Raw genomic sequence first — 17259 nt, 5'->3', positions numbered from 1 at the left:
CTATCTATCTACCTTCCTATCTATCTATCTATTTTATCTACCTACCTTCCTATCTATCTATCTATCTATCTATCTATCTATCTATCTATCTATCTATCTATCTATCTATCTGCCTGCCTGCCTGCCTGCCTGCCTGCCTGCTTGTCTGTCAGTCCTTCTATGCATCCATGCATCCATGCATCTATCTATCTATCTATCTATCTATCTATCTATCTATCTATCTGTCTGTCTGTCTGTCTGTCTGTCTGTCTGTCTGTCTGTCTGTCTGTCTGTCTGTCTATCTAATCTATCTATCCACTTATTAAGTACCTACAATGATCCAGAAATCATATTACTTAAAAAAATTCAAAGGCATAAAATATAGCTCCAGGTGACAGGTTACCAAAAGCAGCTAGAAAAGTCAAAATAGTTACTAACCAATTAGCTGAGCCTTGCAAAGCCAAAAAAACAGATCCTTCATTAATGACAAAAACTCTCCACTCAAAATCTACACTAAGACAATGTGTTCCTAGATTGCCATCCAGTTTTAACTGTAGGACATTGAACCATCTTGAAAACAATTCACAAAAAAGTGATGTCACTACGATTGATCAATAGGTACTGTCATGGTTGTGTGTGTGTGTGTGTGTGTGTGCGCGTGCGTGTGTGTGTGTGTGTGTGTGTGTGTTGTGTCTTTTCCCCTTCTTTTTGGCAAACTTAGAACAAACCAGAGAACAACAAAACAATAAGCGTTCACTACCCCGTATCCTTCATGCCCTCATCCTCTTTCCCTAAGCCAGTTTGAGTGGCCTTTACTTCTTTTCATCAAAGCTGCATTTCCAGAATGAGGCATGTGGAAATTCATTTTTCTTTCCTGGACTAAGTTTTCAGAATGGAGAATATAGTCTATGAAACATGTATAACATATGATAAAGTTTCCTCTTTATTGGCAGGAGAAATTTTCCTAAGTGCCCAATTCTAGTAATTCTTTGGCATATTTTCTCTCTGATACTCTTCTCCCAGTGCATAATCTTGAGATGGTGTACAGTTCTGTGTTTATTCCTGTCAATTGGTGGTAGATGGTATGCATATTTTCTAAATTCAAAATGGCAACTGAGAAGGAAAACTGTCCCAGACAAGATCTGGTACAGGCTTTTTTCCCCCAGATACAATTCGTGACTCCTTTTGGAAAGAAATCGTCATTCCTGAGCAGTTTTCTGATAAACTCAGAGGAGGTTAAAAATTCTTCTGGAAATCTAGGTATCTGACTATCTCCCCAACTGCTCTGGATGTTTGGGGGAGGTTGATGTTGCCAGGTGTATTTTATATTGCATTATCTCTAAACTGTCTTAAAAATTCAAGGCAGGTATGGTGGCTTCTGCCTGTAATATTCACTACAGAAGAGGCTGAGATTGGGAGGGCTCATAGTTTGAGGCCAGCTTATGTAAAATGTTTATGATACCCCACAAACAATAACAACAACCAACAATCAACAACAGAAAAAGCTGGGGCATGGTGGCATGCACCTGTTACCCAAGCTACAACAGGACACATTTGTGGACTGAAGTCCATGCTAGCCCAGGCAAAAAGCAAGGCCCTATCTCAAAAATAACTGAGCAAAAAGGGCTTGAGGCGTGGCTCAAGTGGTAGATTATCTGCCAAGGAAGCACGGAATTAAATTCAGATTCGAATACCACCAAAACCAAAACCATGATTTTTATATATAGTGTCAATGATATTGAGCTTACTAATCAGAGATCCTGCTGGTGTATGAATTATAGTAGTTTCTGAAGTATTTACTATCCATGAAAGAATGTAAGGTCAGATATTAAGCTGACTAATATCCTCTATGACAACAAGACTTTTGTGGTTATCTTCTGTGCCAAAATTATTTCTTTTTTTATAGAAAGAAATACATGTTAACCTCTTATTTCACCATCTGGGTCCAGGTTGATGTCAAATATTAATTAAAACACCTCTGTACAGTATCTTTACAATAAAAATATATAAATAATGCATACAAAGTCCCTGAAGAACCTAGGTGGCAATGTTCTATTGCTTGACTTGTAAGACTGAGAAGTCAAGCAAGCTTTTTTCTTTCCAAGGTTTTGAATTTTTTCCATATCTGTTGATTCTTGAGGATTCTTTCTTTTCTATAAATATCCCTATAACAGAAGGAACACTTTGGAATTGGCTGCCTCTTCAGTGGAGAATTTGAAGCAAAACTGACACACACTTTTCTCAAGTTGGCTGCAAAGTTGCTTTAACGTTTCAATTAAAAAATAACCAGTAAGGTTATTCAAGTGCTGGAAAGCAACTGTTAACTGGAAGGATTGTTTAATTTGCTTTTGATAATTTGAGGCCATATATTAAAGGTCTAACCTAAAATAGATAAAGACAATTTATATTACAAGAAAGCATGCATATATGGCATCTTACTATCTTTTTTTCTTTTTGTTGGTCATGGGGCTTGAACTCTGGGCCTGAGTGCTGTCCCTCAGCTCTTCAGCTCAAGGCAAGCGCTCTACTGCTTGAGCTACAGCGCCACTTCCCTTACTATCTTTTTATTCATTAACATTCCCTCTACCATTTGAGTTATTCAGATATGGGTTGAAGACATTGTCTTGATAAAATATTAAATCCATTTGATTATTCTTTATTATTTTTATTAGAGCATTACACCCTGGCAGGAAATAAATGTAATTAAAAATCATTTTATTATAAGGATGCTGTACAGAGGCATTAGTTACATGAATAAGGTAATGAGCAGATTTCTTGTTGAGCATTGTTGCCACCTCTTTTATTTTTCTCCTACCATCCCTTCTCTCCCCACTCCCTCCCCCTCCCCGCCAACTTGTGAAGTTTATTTCCAGCATACTGTCTTGTGAGTATCATTGTTGCAATGGGTCATCCTGCGTTCTTGTTTCAGCATTTTGTTATTCTTTTTCCCTCCCCAAATTAGATAAATGTATATGCAAGATTTTATTAGAAATATTTCATGCCAGCATCTAACATGACTGCAATTTCACTCTCAAATTGCATGTTTTTATTATCGAATAATTAAAATCTGGATGCTGTTTTTTCCAATACTGCCAATACCATTAATGTTAGTATGCCATAGTTGTATGCATATAAAGTGAAGTGAGAAGGCTTTTGGGTTTTCTTCCCAGTATCTTTAGAGTTTAATCCTTCTGTGACAAGTGTGTATGTTCTCAGATGGTTGGAAAAGCATTTGTTTTTGTATGCTTAGTTTTCTATGTTATAGGATTTTTATTTTGGTGAAAAGTCTAAGTCTTGGCTATAAAAGGATTATTATTAAAATTTGGAAAATAAGGATACCTTGAAGTGTATTTCACATTCACATTGGATGACTGTGAGCAAGAGCAAGTACGAGGCTTCCTAGAGGAAGAAAAAGTCTTGTCCTTCACTGTACCTTCAGCTCTGTCCAGGCTTCTAGCCTACGGATATGTGAGTCAACTGAAAAAGATCTCCTTTGGTATATAATAAAGAGATTGCTTTCACATGTGTGTTCAGTTGCTATGTGCCTATTTGTCTATATACAAATGTATCCTGATGTTTGTGTACTCTAATAGACCTAGGGCTCGTAGTACTCTTCTGTAACTGGTAATAAAGCTAGACACTCAACAGCCAGGCCTCTCTTTCCTTCAAAGAAATGCCCTTTGAAGAACACAACTTTACAAAATTTGCCCATTGTCTACTTTGCTTTTTTCCTTCTCTACTTCCATAATTTCTTTCATTCAAAAATTTATAAAATACCTTAAACAACAGCTTTGTGTGTTATTAAATAGACTTAAAGGCTGTGCTAGTGTCAAATGCAGGTATTCATGAGTATTTAAAAAATTAGCTTTTGGTGATCTTTAACTGGCTGTACGAAAGGGTGTCAATTCAATGTCACCATTTATGACCACTGTCCCTTTCCATCATTCTCCATTCCCTCCCCCCATCTATCCCAACCATATCGTGCTCTCACATGACCTAGTTTCAATCAGGATTCTTCAATGCAAGTGACAGAAATTGATCATCACTTATTAACATAAAAATTCTCTAAAAGTCGGACAATGAGGCGAAGAGGACAGCCATGGCCAGGGAACAGCAGACATCCTGCCACAAGACCACTGTTGAGGACATTTCTACCATTCTGGCTCCTGGGCATGGACGGAGAGGCAGCTGGAGACACAATGCATATGTCGCCACTGTCACCTTCTGCCACAATAAACTGTCTGCCACCCCATGTTTTCAGGTCTGGATCACCTGATGATGTCCTAGGTTGAAAGGTGGCCGGGAAAGTATTGGGTGCTTTCAGTTCCATAGGGGATGCAAGGTCTCTGCTTGGTAGGACATTCTGTTTCATAGGAAGAGATGTGGAGAATGATGAGTGATAAACCCTTGGCCTGCTTTGGAATCACTCCTTCCTGAAGCCAGCGGGCCAGCTGCAGCCCAGATGCCATGAAACACAAGCACAGAGTCCCTGGCTATTCGCAGCAGGGAGGCAGAGCTGGAGAGACTGGAGCTGAGCAGCTCCATGCTCCAGGGAACCAGGCTGGGGTGGTGTCTTGGGGCCTCGTGGGCCAGGATGAGGCTCAGCTGGCAAGCAGTGAGTGCTGTCTGTGGTCCACACATCCTCCAGAGAGCATTTCTGAATGGGAAGAGGACCTGTGGCTGCATCACTGTTCATTATCACCAGACGGTAAGCAAGGAAGGCTTACTACAGGCATCTGCCCACCGCCCAGCAGTGCTGACCTTCCCACCTGTGCCTGGAGGCTGTGCTCAGCTTATCAGACTAGCTGCAACATCCAGGGGGTGCTGGCTGAAGCCCGTTAATGACGTGGGAAGCAGAGATCATGAGGAATCATGAGTTGAGGCCAGCCTGGGCATCACAGTTCACAAGACTCCTTCTCTGCCTGTGGCTGAGTGCAGTGGCACACACCTGTTTTGCTAGCTACAGGAGAAACAAAATGGGTGTGGAAAGTAATCTGTGCTTGTCCTTTCCAGTGACATGGGGAAACAAGCAGGAAAGGATTGCATAGACTGGCCCACGCATGAAGCATGAAGCTCCAACCTTGATAAAAAACCAACCCAAAGAGGGGCTGGAGTATCAGTGGTAGAGCATCAGTCTAGCAAGGACATAGTCCTGATTTCACTGCTCAGTACTGAAAAGAAAAAGTCTAGCCAATAATCTCAATCTCTATCCTGCTTCCCTTCCCTTTTGTAAAATAGGAAGAAGTTACTAATATATGACTGTAGTGATGGGAAAATCCAAAGCATTTCACCAAACACCAGGGAGTTGACAGCACATTATAAAGCACTGTGATCCCCAAAACCCCACAGAAGAGAGACATGATTCTATAATGCAATGTACTCAAACACAGTACAAAAAAGCTTGGTTTCTAGTGCTATTTCAGTCAGCCAATAGCCGTGCATCCTCCAGTGAGTCAGTGTGGGTTTGCTTTTCCATGAAATGATCATCTTTCCTATAAAATGAAATCATCATCTTGATTGGTTATTCTCAGACATGGAATCTTATGATTCTATGCAATTAGTCTGGGCATCTATGATACTGTGTGGATAGATGAAAAATAAATCACCTGTTTTCATTCATTCAGTCTTCCTACACTGTTTACCCTCAACCCTAGTGGGGCTGTTTTCTGAGTACCTACTGTGTGCTGCCTAAGAGAGGCTCCAAGTATGAATCTCTCGTTAAGAGTCTCTTAGTGGGGACTTAGACTGCAGAACGGGATCACTGTCCTCAAGCAAGTCAGTGTAATTCTTCAGTGATGAGGCGGTTTCCAGTCACACAAGGCCCAAGGAGTCTCCAAGCTCTTCTACCTCAAGCATCTTCTATACCAGCCTAGCATCTCTCTAGGATCCATGAGCTGACTCCATCTCTAGAAGGTCACGTTTGAAATAGCTTTGGGAAGACCATGAGAGTTTGCTCAGCCAGCTATCTCATTCTGCCCAATAATTTTTCACCCAAGGAATTAATCTACTGTTTTAGTCAGGGAAACAGAAGGGGATTCTATAGGTTAGTGTCAGGAGTCACTTGGTATTAATGGTGGACTGGGATAGTTGGGGAGGGTTTGGGGTCCACACCGGAGCCAGTGACATCTATAGGGACTTGGAGATCCTGAACAGCACACACTCCTCTGTGAGGAGTGTATGTGCATTAAGGAAACATGACACAGGTTAGGGGAATGTGAGACTGTACTACCCTGTTGAAGCCCTGCTCTCTTTCTGGAATCAGCCAGGTATGTGCTGGTATGCTGGTGACTGGTAGGCACTCCTTCCAGCCGCACACCTCCAGTTCACCCTGTTCTTCTGCTTCTATGGCCTTGGGCAAGCCGTGTCATCTCCCTTCCTGTGTCTCCTCTATAATAGGGCAATAATGACAATGGTCAAGTGTAGAGAGTGTTTTAAGATAAAAATGAGGTAATCACAATTATCACTTAGACAAGTGAAAGCTTTCATTTCCCCTTCTCAGACCTGCCCAGCCTTTCTCCTGCAGCCGTGTTCCTTCGAGAAGCTGAGTTTTCATCTCTATTAAGCGAACAACCCTTTTCGGGAGGGTTCTAAAAATCTCCGAAGGTGATTATTAGGGTGCCCATGTCATCCTATTAATGATGACATTCTAATGAGGAGTGATGACACAAAACAATCCCTGACCGAGGGGACGTGGATGGCCCTCAGTGACCTTGTGTCCCAGGTCAGCATACTGTTTTGGTGAACAGGAAAGGTGACACCTGACTAAGATCTCTGTCTGTCTGTGTGTCTGTCTCTCTCTCTCTCTTGTTTTTTAGGTCAAGTTACACAGATTATCTACAAACTCAGGACGTATGTAATTTGAAATGTTCTTAGTCGCTGAAGATAGTTTATGCTGCTTAGGGAGTTTCGTGTGTGGTAAGGATCAGGGCAGTTGCTTAGAGTTCTTCAGCTTCTTGATTATCGTGAGGCAAATGCAATCCTCTCTTCTGGGGCTTGGCTTCCGGCGTTTATAGCCTAGGAGGCAACTCCACTACATTGGTTATCTATGTGAAATGTAGCGATCCAAACGGAGATGTGCATGATTCCATGAAATACACCGATTTCCTTTTTTCAGTGTTAGGGATTGAATCCCTGGCCTCCAGGCCGCTACCACTGGGAGCTATGCCCCAACCCTTTTGTGTTTATTTTGTTCAAGGAGAGGACCTTTTGATTTTACCCAGGCTGGCCTTGAGCTACAAATCCTGCTTCTCAATCCACCATGCGATTACTTTCACCTGGTCTCAATCCACCATGCTATTACTTTCACCTGTTTTCACCTTCTCAACGACGGCTCTTAGAAAGGGGAAGGGCACACACGCAGCACCGGTGAGCTTTCCCGGGGCCGGGCTGGCCCCAGGCGGGCAGGCGGTGTCTGCGGGTACGGAAGGATTCCGTTCCGAGTTCTCCGGCGAGTCCGTGGAGGCGGCGTGCCCTGGGCTGTCAAACCTGCCAGTGCAGAAGCGGCTCGGGGGGCCGGGGGCCGGTGTTTCGGACATTAGTTGTCACCTCCCGTTTCAAACTCATGATCAGGACGTTGCACTGGGGTCTAAGAGGAAGCGACAGCTGGAAGGGCGGCTGACAGGTAGACAAAGAGCAGGACTTCCGAGCAGGGTCTGGGCGGCGGGAAGCCATGGCTATTAAAGTCGGAGCCCTCTACATTGCTTTTGCAATGACTTTTCGCCCAAAGCCCGGCCGTTCCCAGTAAGAGAATGTGGCGGTGATGCTGGAGGTGATCGGGTGGAAATGGCCTCTGCCCCTCCCAGCCCGCGGTCCGACCGGGCCGGCGCGGGAGCCCGGGGAGAGGCGGGAAGCCGCAGCGGGTCCGGGCGGAGCCTGGCTCGTCGTCTTGGCAACCGCAGGAGCCGCAAACCGCGAGGGCGAGCCGGGCGACGCGAGGCCGGAGCGGACCCGGGCAGCCGCGCGGGCCGGGCACCGCAGCGGCACCGTGGTCCCCGCGTCGGGGTGCGGCCCCGCTCGGCAGACACCGCGCAGCCTCCCGGCGGGGCGCCGCCGCGCAGCGGCATGGACCAGCAGGTACCGGGACGCACCGGCGGGCTCCGCGTGGCTCCCACGCCCCGCCGCCCGCCGCCGCGCGCATGCGCGTGCGAGCGGTCCACAGCTTCCGGCTCCGCGAGGGAGGGGGTCGGGCGGGGAGGGCGGGGAGGGGAGGACGGGCTTTTGTTCTGGATGAAACGCGGGCGTCGGGACCCGCGAACACTCTCCGAGTATTTAGGGCCAGAGACGCCATTCGCTGAGCTTTGGCGGAATTCCGATCCGGTGATAGTGTGCGGAGGCCACCTCCCCGCACCCGGGGTGTCCGCCCGCACACACGCACACGCGCACGCGCACGCGCACACGCCCGCGAGCGCACCGCTGGCGTGCGGAGGCCACCTCCCGGCACCCCGCATGTTCACCCGCTGACACACACGCACGCATAGACACGCGCGCACGCACGCACACACGCGCGCGCGTGGGAGCGCACCGGTATCCTGCGGAGGCGGTGGGTTCGGGGGTCACCTCCCCGCACCCCGCACGTTCCCCCGCTGACACACACGCGCACGCGCGCACACACGCACACGCGCGCGCACGCACAGGTTAAGGAAAGGGCGCCGAGGGGGCCCGGGGGCGGCGGCGGAGGCCCCGTGTCAAGTTCGTGGCTGATTACTGGCGCTCTAAAATTAGCCCCGGTTCGGTCGGAAGCAAATATTTAGTTCCCTTGGAGAGAGGGACCGAGATGGGGCGGGGGATGAAAGCTGCCGGGTGCCAGGGTGGCTGTTCTGTCTTTTATCCTTGCTTCCATGCAGAACAGGTCAGAAGCAACCCGGCCCAGGTTCAATCAGCTCTTCTATCACCAATCTCTCTCTCTCTCTCCCCCTCTCTCTCTCCCTCTCTCTCTCTCTCTCTCCCCCTCTCTCTTTCTCCCTCTCTCCCTCTCTCTCTCTCGTTCTCGTTTACAGTGTGGGGACTCAACCCAGGGAATTGTGAATCTGGGTACGCAAGCCTTTTACTAGTGAGCCTATATCCCAAGTTTTTTTTTTTTTAATGAATATTGTGGAATAATCATAAAAAGGAATCCAGGTAAGTTGAACTGACTGTCAAAGGGTTTCATTCTCTCTATTTTTGTTTACTATGCTACCTTCAGCCACTGTAACATTATGCAAATTAATACAATTTGTGCCCTTTCATGGGTTAATAAATGCACATTTATAGTTAATGAATTAAGAACAACATGCACATCTAGTTTATCTGCTTTAGCATTTCCCTGCTCTCTAAAGTTTCTGAATTGATTTTTGTAGTTGAAAAATACGAATTATATTTATCACCACGTACAATATAATGCTTTGGAATATATCTGTGTTGTGGAACAGTTAGGTTGAGCTTACTAACGTGCTTTTCCTCATATAACTTTTTTTTTTGAGGCTAGAACTTAAAAAAAATCTACTCTTACTAATTTTCCAGGATGTAATACATTGCTACTAGTCATCATGCTGTAGAATAAATTCTGGAATTTATTTCTTGTTCTAACTGAAATTTTGTGTCTTCTGATCAACATCTCCCTAACCCTGCTTCCCAAAGCTGGCTCCTACCGTTCTACTCTCTCATTCCATGGGTTCAAGTTCTCTATTCCACTTGTGAAGTTATGAACACTTTCTCTGAAATTATTTGTCTTGCTCAGAAATTGGTGATTAATTCTTCTGAGCATCTTATTTTGGTAGACACATATTAATATGCATGCTTCCTCTAATTTGCATGTCACAAACACTTGGAGTCTCCAATAGCTCTATTTTGTGTTTCATTAAAGACAAACATTCATTTTAATCTTTTCAGTGACTTTCTATACTTTGCTAATGGAAATAGTGACCCTGAAGATGGCTGATGGCATTGCTGTATCAAATACCTATAAATTGAGTTTAAAAACTTACATCCACATACGTAACTTAAAATCCCTCTATTACATAAGCTTATATATTTTCCAAGTTTTACCTTATAAGGATACAAAGTGTAACCACTACCTTAATGCCATGTTCTAAGATTTTATTAACTCTGCTGAGTTTAAGGTTTCGCTAGTGTGCTGTTTGCCTTTAAGTTTTCCCTCCTTTTCTTCTTTCTTCTTTTGCAGTGTTGAGGATGGAAACCAGATTCTTGCACATTTTGAAATAGGTGTCTGTGTAGCTCAGGCTGATCTCAAATTTATAATCCTCATGCCTCTTTCATTTACTAAAAATTCTGAAAGTTCTTCCCTTAGTAAAATCTTTGGGCTCCCAAGGAGAGCTGTTCCAGACTGTTCCAGAACTGTGCTCAGTACCCCCTGCCCTGTACAAAGAAAGCGATATATTAGTATGTGTAAAAAACAGAATTAAAAATATATTAAAATATTCATACCGATTATCTCTGACTACTGGCATTCAATATTAAATGCTCATTAAAAAATCTTCTATATGCATATTATTATCTATGCATTTATAGTTAGGAAAAGTTGCAAAGAAGAATGCTTCTAGCCAGGTGTGGTAGCGTACTCCTGTGATCTCAGCGCTAGGCAGGAGGCCCTGGAGCTGGAGGCCAGCCTGGTACACATAGCAAGGCTGTGTCAAAAAATCCAGAACAACAACAACAAGAAAAAGTGCTTCTACAATATTTGCACACCTTTCTTCTGAGACAAACTGAGCATCTGGTGAATGGTTTGTTCCAGGGGATCACAGCTTTGGACCGCTGTCTTCACATCTCAGCGGGCAGCTCCTGGTTTATGTAGACCAGAAGGGTGTGGGTCAGTGTGAGGAACAGTAGGAAGGAGGCCAGCACTCTGTCTCCTGCTCCTTCTGTTCCCAGGACAGTGTCCTTTCCCTAACACTCCTTCAGCATTCCTCACCCAAGGTTGACAGGAAAAAAAAAAAAAAAAGCATTGGTGGACCCAATGCTGCTATTCTGTATTTCATGGTCTCATGATTTAGGAGAAATAAAAAACATCAACGTTGAAGCAAAACTACAATACATACGTCTTTGAAGTGGGACCTCCAGCGGACTTCACAATGCTGAGGGGGGTGGGCTCTGCGGCCTGGGCACTGGCCTTGGTGAAGCCAGTGTTGGCCTTAAGAGGGCTGCTGGGAGGTTTGGCCATTTCGAGGAACTCATTCCTCGGGTGCTTCCCCAGGGTGAGGAGGAGGAGGAAGTTTGCTTGTGAAACTTCCTCCTCCTGTCACGTTGAGCTGTTGGCTGTTTATTTATATCCCTGTGCTGTTTGCATTGGGCTTTATTTCTTGAGGCCTTTCATAAATAGACCAAGAGAGGGCAGGACAACTGTTTGCTTGTTACTGTGTTCACGAATGAAAACCAGTAGCTCCTATTCAAGAGTAAATCGCCTACCAGGAATCCTTTTAGTTATACTTTTATTATATACTCAGCCTGCTGTGTCTTCTCCATGGAAACTGACTGGTTGGCCTGGCCTGGCCCCCTTTGCTCTCTCCTGTTGGGGGCGCAGCGCCCCGTCCAGCAGCTGCTGTGAAGGACACGAATTGGCTGAGTGGATGCTGTCTCCTTTTTCTTTTCCTCTCTAGAGAAAATGCTTAGAGAGTGAGGCTGGAGTAGGAAAACTGGTAGTAAAGATCGTGGATCGTCTTCAGTTCAGAACGTACCTGTGAAGTGCCTAGTGTTTAAAGACCTGGGGAACACTGGGGAATAAAACCTTTGCTTTCTTCCTTTCTTCTTCCATTTTTCTTTTCCTGCCTACTCTCTCTCTCCATTCATCTATTTTATCCCTTTCCCTGCCCCTCCTTTTCTCATATTTCTTCCATTCTCCTCCCTCCCCTCTTGCCTTTTCCTTTTCCTTCCCCCCATTTCTTATTTCCCTCCTTCCTTATTTATTTTTGTCCCCCTGTCCTCCCTCCACCCGTCCTCCCTCCCTCATTTCTTCCCTCCCTCCTCTCTATCCCTGCATCCACCACTCTCCTTCCCTCCTTCCCGCTTCCTCGTTTTTCCCCCTTCCTTTCTTTCCTGAATACTTTCTTGTGGACCCTTTCCCCGGAGCTTTCCTGATACTCATTGCACAATTAGTGATGCTTTCCCCTTTTCATATGGGGAACAAACGAGATGAAGAAGTTGTGACCACTGCACACTGCTTCCGGTAACATACATGAGATCGATGTCTACTCTTTGGCGGGGATGGAGAAACGCCAAGAAAGGAGAGAGCAGCATTAGGCTTGTCAGTCTCCTGTGAGGAATCTGTGCAAAATTAAGCTGTTAAGTCCACCTGAGAGACCCTGACATGGAATCTACCCTACATTGGACAATAGAATAATGATTAGATTTCCATAGGCTACTGAAAGATAATACAACGAGTCACAATGCCTCTTCTTTTCAGTAGCTGGCCGGAGGTATCTGAGGGAAGTGGGTTAGGTCCTCATCATCCACTCCAGAGAATGGGTGTGTACTTGTGTGGCCTGCCTGGACACACACAGAATGTAAACTCTTCCTTTTGGAAAACTGCAGGCTGTGAGGGTCAGGCCTGAACAGTCTTGAGCCAGTTTTGGATAGAGCCTCAAAGAGCTTGTGATCCATTGCTGCCTTCCGAGGTGCCTTGTGCCTTGTTATTGTTCATTATGAGAAACCAAACAAGTCCCGGCTCTGAAAAAGACATTGATGCTGACTCTGGCAGTGTTTCCCCAAAGAGAGACAATGAAGTGTCAAGAACAATGCTGGGGCTGGGACCTGCCTCAGAACAAACAGAGCAGCTTTTTCCCAGGTATGAGCTCGCAGCCTGCTGGGGAGACAGCTACAGAGAGGGCATGGGTGGAGGGGTGGCATAGACATGCAGAGGCTGGGGAGAGAAGACAGAGGTCTCCAGATGTGCTCTTGGGAACAGCCAGCGCTCAGTGTGCGCTCAGGGTGGGCGGGGGAGGAGATGCTGCTACTGTAGCCTTGATGAGCATCGGTGAGAAGGAAGAGACAGGACCAAGCTCCCAGTACTTGCAGTTTTGTAGAAAGACTAATATTTAGCTGATGAGACAGGTTTTGAAGGACCTCCGTACTTCCTGTGTGTTTGGATCTGAGTTATCTCTCCCCCAAACTCTCAGAACCTCAAGATTGAACTGCGTTTAGAGAGGGGCAAGGAGGTAAAGTCAAATGTGATTTTATGTGGGGCCTAATCTTATATGACTGATACCACTGTAAGAAGAAAATATTAGAACAAGAAGACACACAGCTTTCAAAACTGACCCACAGGCTGGGTGCTGGTGGCTCTCGCCTATAATCCTAGCTACTCAGGAGCCTGAGATTTGAGAATCACAGTTTGAAGCCAGCCTGGGCGTACAAGTCCATGAGACTCCAATAAACTACTCAGAAAAAGCCAGAAGTGGTAGTGTGGCTCAGAGTGCTAGCCTTGAGCAAAAAGAAGCTCAGGGACAGTACCTAGGCCCAGTTCAAGCCCCAGGACCTGCACAACAAGACCAAACCAAACAACTGACCTATATAAACCTCTTCTCTATAAAGCACCCAGCACCAGCTATTCAATGATAGGAACATAAAATGAACTAATACCAAACCTTTATTCCTTTATAATAGAAGTTATGTGCAATAGAATTTGTCAACACTTCGATGTTTGTAAGTTAACACCTGCAAACTCTATAATAAAGAGCCAGTATAATTTTCCATGGAGTTGTGTTTTGTGAATTCTTCCATATGAAAAGACAAATTTCAATAAACTCTGTTGGTGGAAGGACTAAGTGATCTTTACATTCTCTGTAGAAGATACCTTGAAGTCATTGAAAGAAGAGAAAATCAGAGTTTGTAGCCAAAAAACATCTCTGTTTCTAGTTTTGATACAGAAGATTGTCAGGAAGTCAAGAACATTATTTTCCCCTAGATTTTGTGTTGTCAACTTTAAAAATTTATATTTTATAATAGTTTAACTTTTTTTCTAAATAATTCCTTAAAATAGTTTTGCATTTCCTCCCTCCCTCCCTTCTGTGTGTATGTGTGTGTGTGTGTGTGTGTGTGTGTGTGTGTGTGTGTATGTGTGTGTTGATACTGGGGCTTTAAGTCAGGGCCTGAGTGCTGTCCTATAGCTATTTTGCTCAAGGCTAGTTCTCTGCCACTTGATCTATACTTCCAGTTGTGGCTCTTTGCTAGTTAGAGATAAGAGTCTCATGGACTTTTCTGCCTGGGCAGTCCTTGAACCTTGATCCTTAGATCTCAGACTCCTAAGTAGCAAGGATTATCTGCATGAGCCACCTGTGCCTGGCTATGTTGCCTTTCTTACTAGAGAACCTCCAACTTGCACAAACTGTAGTCTTCACTAATCTAGATCCAGTAGATAGGCCTGAGGAAAGTGCTACAGTGATGGTATGAGAGAAAGTGGGGAAGAGGAGAAGGACTAATTTTTGTCCTTGTCATACTTTCCCAGGGCTGGCCGGGGCGGTCAGCTCATCAGGCATTATTTATTACAGGCCTGTTATTTGTGCTGTAGTGTAGGAAGCCACGTGGGAGATTTCAAATAAAGATGAGGGTCTTGGTTCTCCACTGGGAAGATGACAAACAGACCAAACTGCTGAGAATCCTGAGCCAGTTGAAGTGAAACCGAGGTCCGCATGAATGGCACGGGAAGCCATCAGGATGTGGCAAAGCCTGAAACGGTTCTGTATCAGCACCAGGAGTCCCACGTGGTGACCCGGCCTGCTACCCACGAGCACCGCACGCTTCTCCTGTTGGCAAGGATCAGGTTTCCCGCAACTTCTGTGTGCCAACTGCCGCTGCTGAGGATGGATTGTCATTAGTGAACTTGAGCAGCTGTTTGCAGTGAGCGTAAGTGAGCAAACAGCGAGCCATGCAGGCGGAAAGAAATTTTACGGGCAAATAGCAGCAGACAGACAAATTAGGCGGGCAGCAGTAAGTGCAGTCATGGAGCCAAGAGGAAGAAGGCAGGCACAGAGCAATGAGACAGAGGTCGGTCATCTCCAGCCAGGCTTAAGTTCCCCTTCCATGGAAGGGCATGAGTGGGAGCCATGTCTGACCTGTCGTGTGACTGCTTACTGCCCGATGCTGACGCATAGCATCGCCTTGTTTTCTGTGTCATGGAGCCTTTGATTATATGTCGTTGCTGTGTTGGAGATTAGCTGTCTTTTTCGGATCTGAGATGTATTTGCAGTTGTTTTCTAACAGGAGTCTACCCTTCATCTTTGTTCTTCAGGGTGTGACTATTCTGTAGATGTCTCAGATAGTAATGATTTTAGAGATCCTTATTTCTTTCATGCAAACTACTTGTTTTTTTGTGGTTCATTACAGAAGGCTGCCAGGAAGGTCAATGTAAATAATGGTTTCACTGGCAGCACTTAGTTTGGGAAGAAATTGGCTTAGGAGATAGGAAAACTCTTGGTTGTGACATGAGAGACAGAAGATGCGTGCCAAGGGCAAAGCAGAACAAATGAGAACTGACAGGAGCTTCAGCGTTGTGGGGCTGAGGGGAGGTGGAGGCCCAGAATAGAAGGGGCAGGGCCCGGGCATGCGTGCAGGCAAAGTCCCAGGAAGATCTCTCAGGTCAGAGGGGAGCGGAAGATAGCCCAAGAATACACCTGCCTAAGGCTCCTTTGGACATGACCTCTGCCGCCTGGTCTGCTGGTCAGGCAGGCACTTTGTCGCTTCATAGAATCGGAGCAGTTAGTATGAGTTATATACCTGGAGTCCCCAGAGGGAGGAGGTTAGAGCTGGCAGTGATCTTGAGCTCTTCTCTCTCCCAGGGGCTGGTAAACTTTTAGAAAGGGCATGGAATGTGTGTTTGGGTGAGATTAATACAGCCGTCCCGAGGTCATAACTCTAAGTCAGACTTTTGGGCACCCCATATGCCCACCAATTAGCCAGAATGATATGCCGGAACCCATGGAGACAGTTCTCTGCCTCCCGTCTCTCCCACTTACCTCCCCCTCCCCCTTTCTGCTATGTAGTTCAGTCTGATCTGGAATTCTCTATGTATGTAAACCAGGCAGACTGAACTTCTAATGTTCCAGCCTTGGCCTTGCGAGTGCTGAGATTACAGGCATGTACTGTCACACCTAGTTAAAGCAAATCTCCTTTTTATAGGTATATTCGTATTTTTAAGCTTTTTTATGAGGATAGGCGATAGGTTTTATTTTATTATAACTTTATGCTGTTGGGAAAACCATATCCTGAGCATATGGAGAAAATATGACCTTTACATGACTCTTGAGTTTTAGGCAATCTATATTTAGTTACATTTATAACTAATAGAGTGAGCGTAATATTTGCTTCTCTTTTAGCTGAGAAAATTAACTTCAGGGCCTTTGAGTCTACACTTTATTCATATAGATCTAGAAACTTGAAAAAATGAGAATCTTTTGGTCACTGCCATTATCTTTTAAAAATTATACTTTGTTATCATCTTTAAGTAGTTGTGCAGAGGAGGCACCATTCAACAAGTGAGTTGATACACATACTGCATCTGATGGATGCCATTCCTTCCAATTGGATGCCCTCCCAATCATGCCTTTCCCCGATCTCCTTACTTTCATAGGATGTGGAATATTATGAATGTTATGACTGCGTCCTCCTCCTTCCTTTAGCTTTCAAATTTTGTTCCACCTGCTTAAAGCAAAAATTGAGATACAGTATTAAACACAGGATATTTAATGTCCTTGGGCATGAATGGTAGCCTCTGTATCTTGATTATGTTTGTTCATTAATTTCATGATGACTTTGGAATCGAATTCTATCATTGTTGGAATTTCCACTCTGCACTTAAACCTAAGCATGCCTTGCTCAGGAAGAGTGGGTGCCAGGGGCTCTCCACAGAGGAATGTTAATCACGCTGTGTGGTTGAGACTTCCTATTACCCTTCCATTGCTTGTAGCTCAAGACTGCAGTATATGCTTTTAGGGTGTTAATGAATAACAGAAATAGATTTCCACTTGTCTAAAAAGAGCTAGGGTGTTTCTGGGACTAATTAAAGCACCCAAAGAAGTAACTGGGTCACTGCTTAGCTGTCTCTATAGCCGATTTATTTGTGAGGGATGGAGGGAAGGCTGGTTTAAACTTCACCTAGGGACTTTTAATTATGTCTTGCTAACTCTATGCAAATTTGCACCCAGGGAACTAATATTTTAAATCTTATGATAAAGACTGTTAAAGTGGCTAGTAATGTACTTTTGATCAATTTGACCTCCTTTTTAGTTCTGGTGAATAAAAATATAACTGAGAATGGATACCAATCCCTCAGCAGTTCTCCAGTGCTTTTTTTTT

Source organism: Dipodomys ordii, unplaced genomic scaffold (assembly GCF_000151885.1).
Source record: "Dipodomys ordii isolate 6190 unplaced genomic scaffold, Dord_2.0 Scaffold21, whole genome shotgun sequence".
NCBI lineage: Eukaryota > Metazoa > Chordata > Mammalia > Rodentia > Heteromyidae > Dipodomys > Dipodomys ordii.
This window is presented reverse-complemented; position numbering follows the sequence as displayed.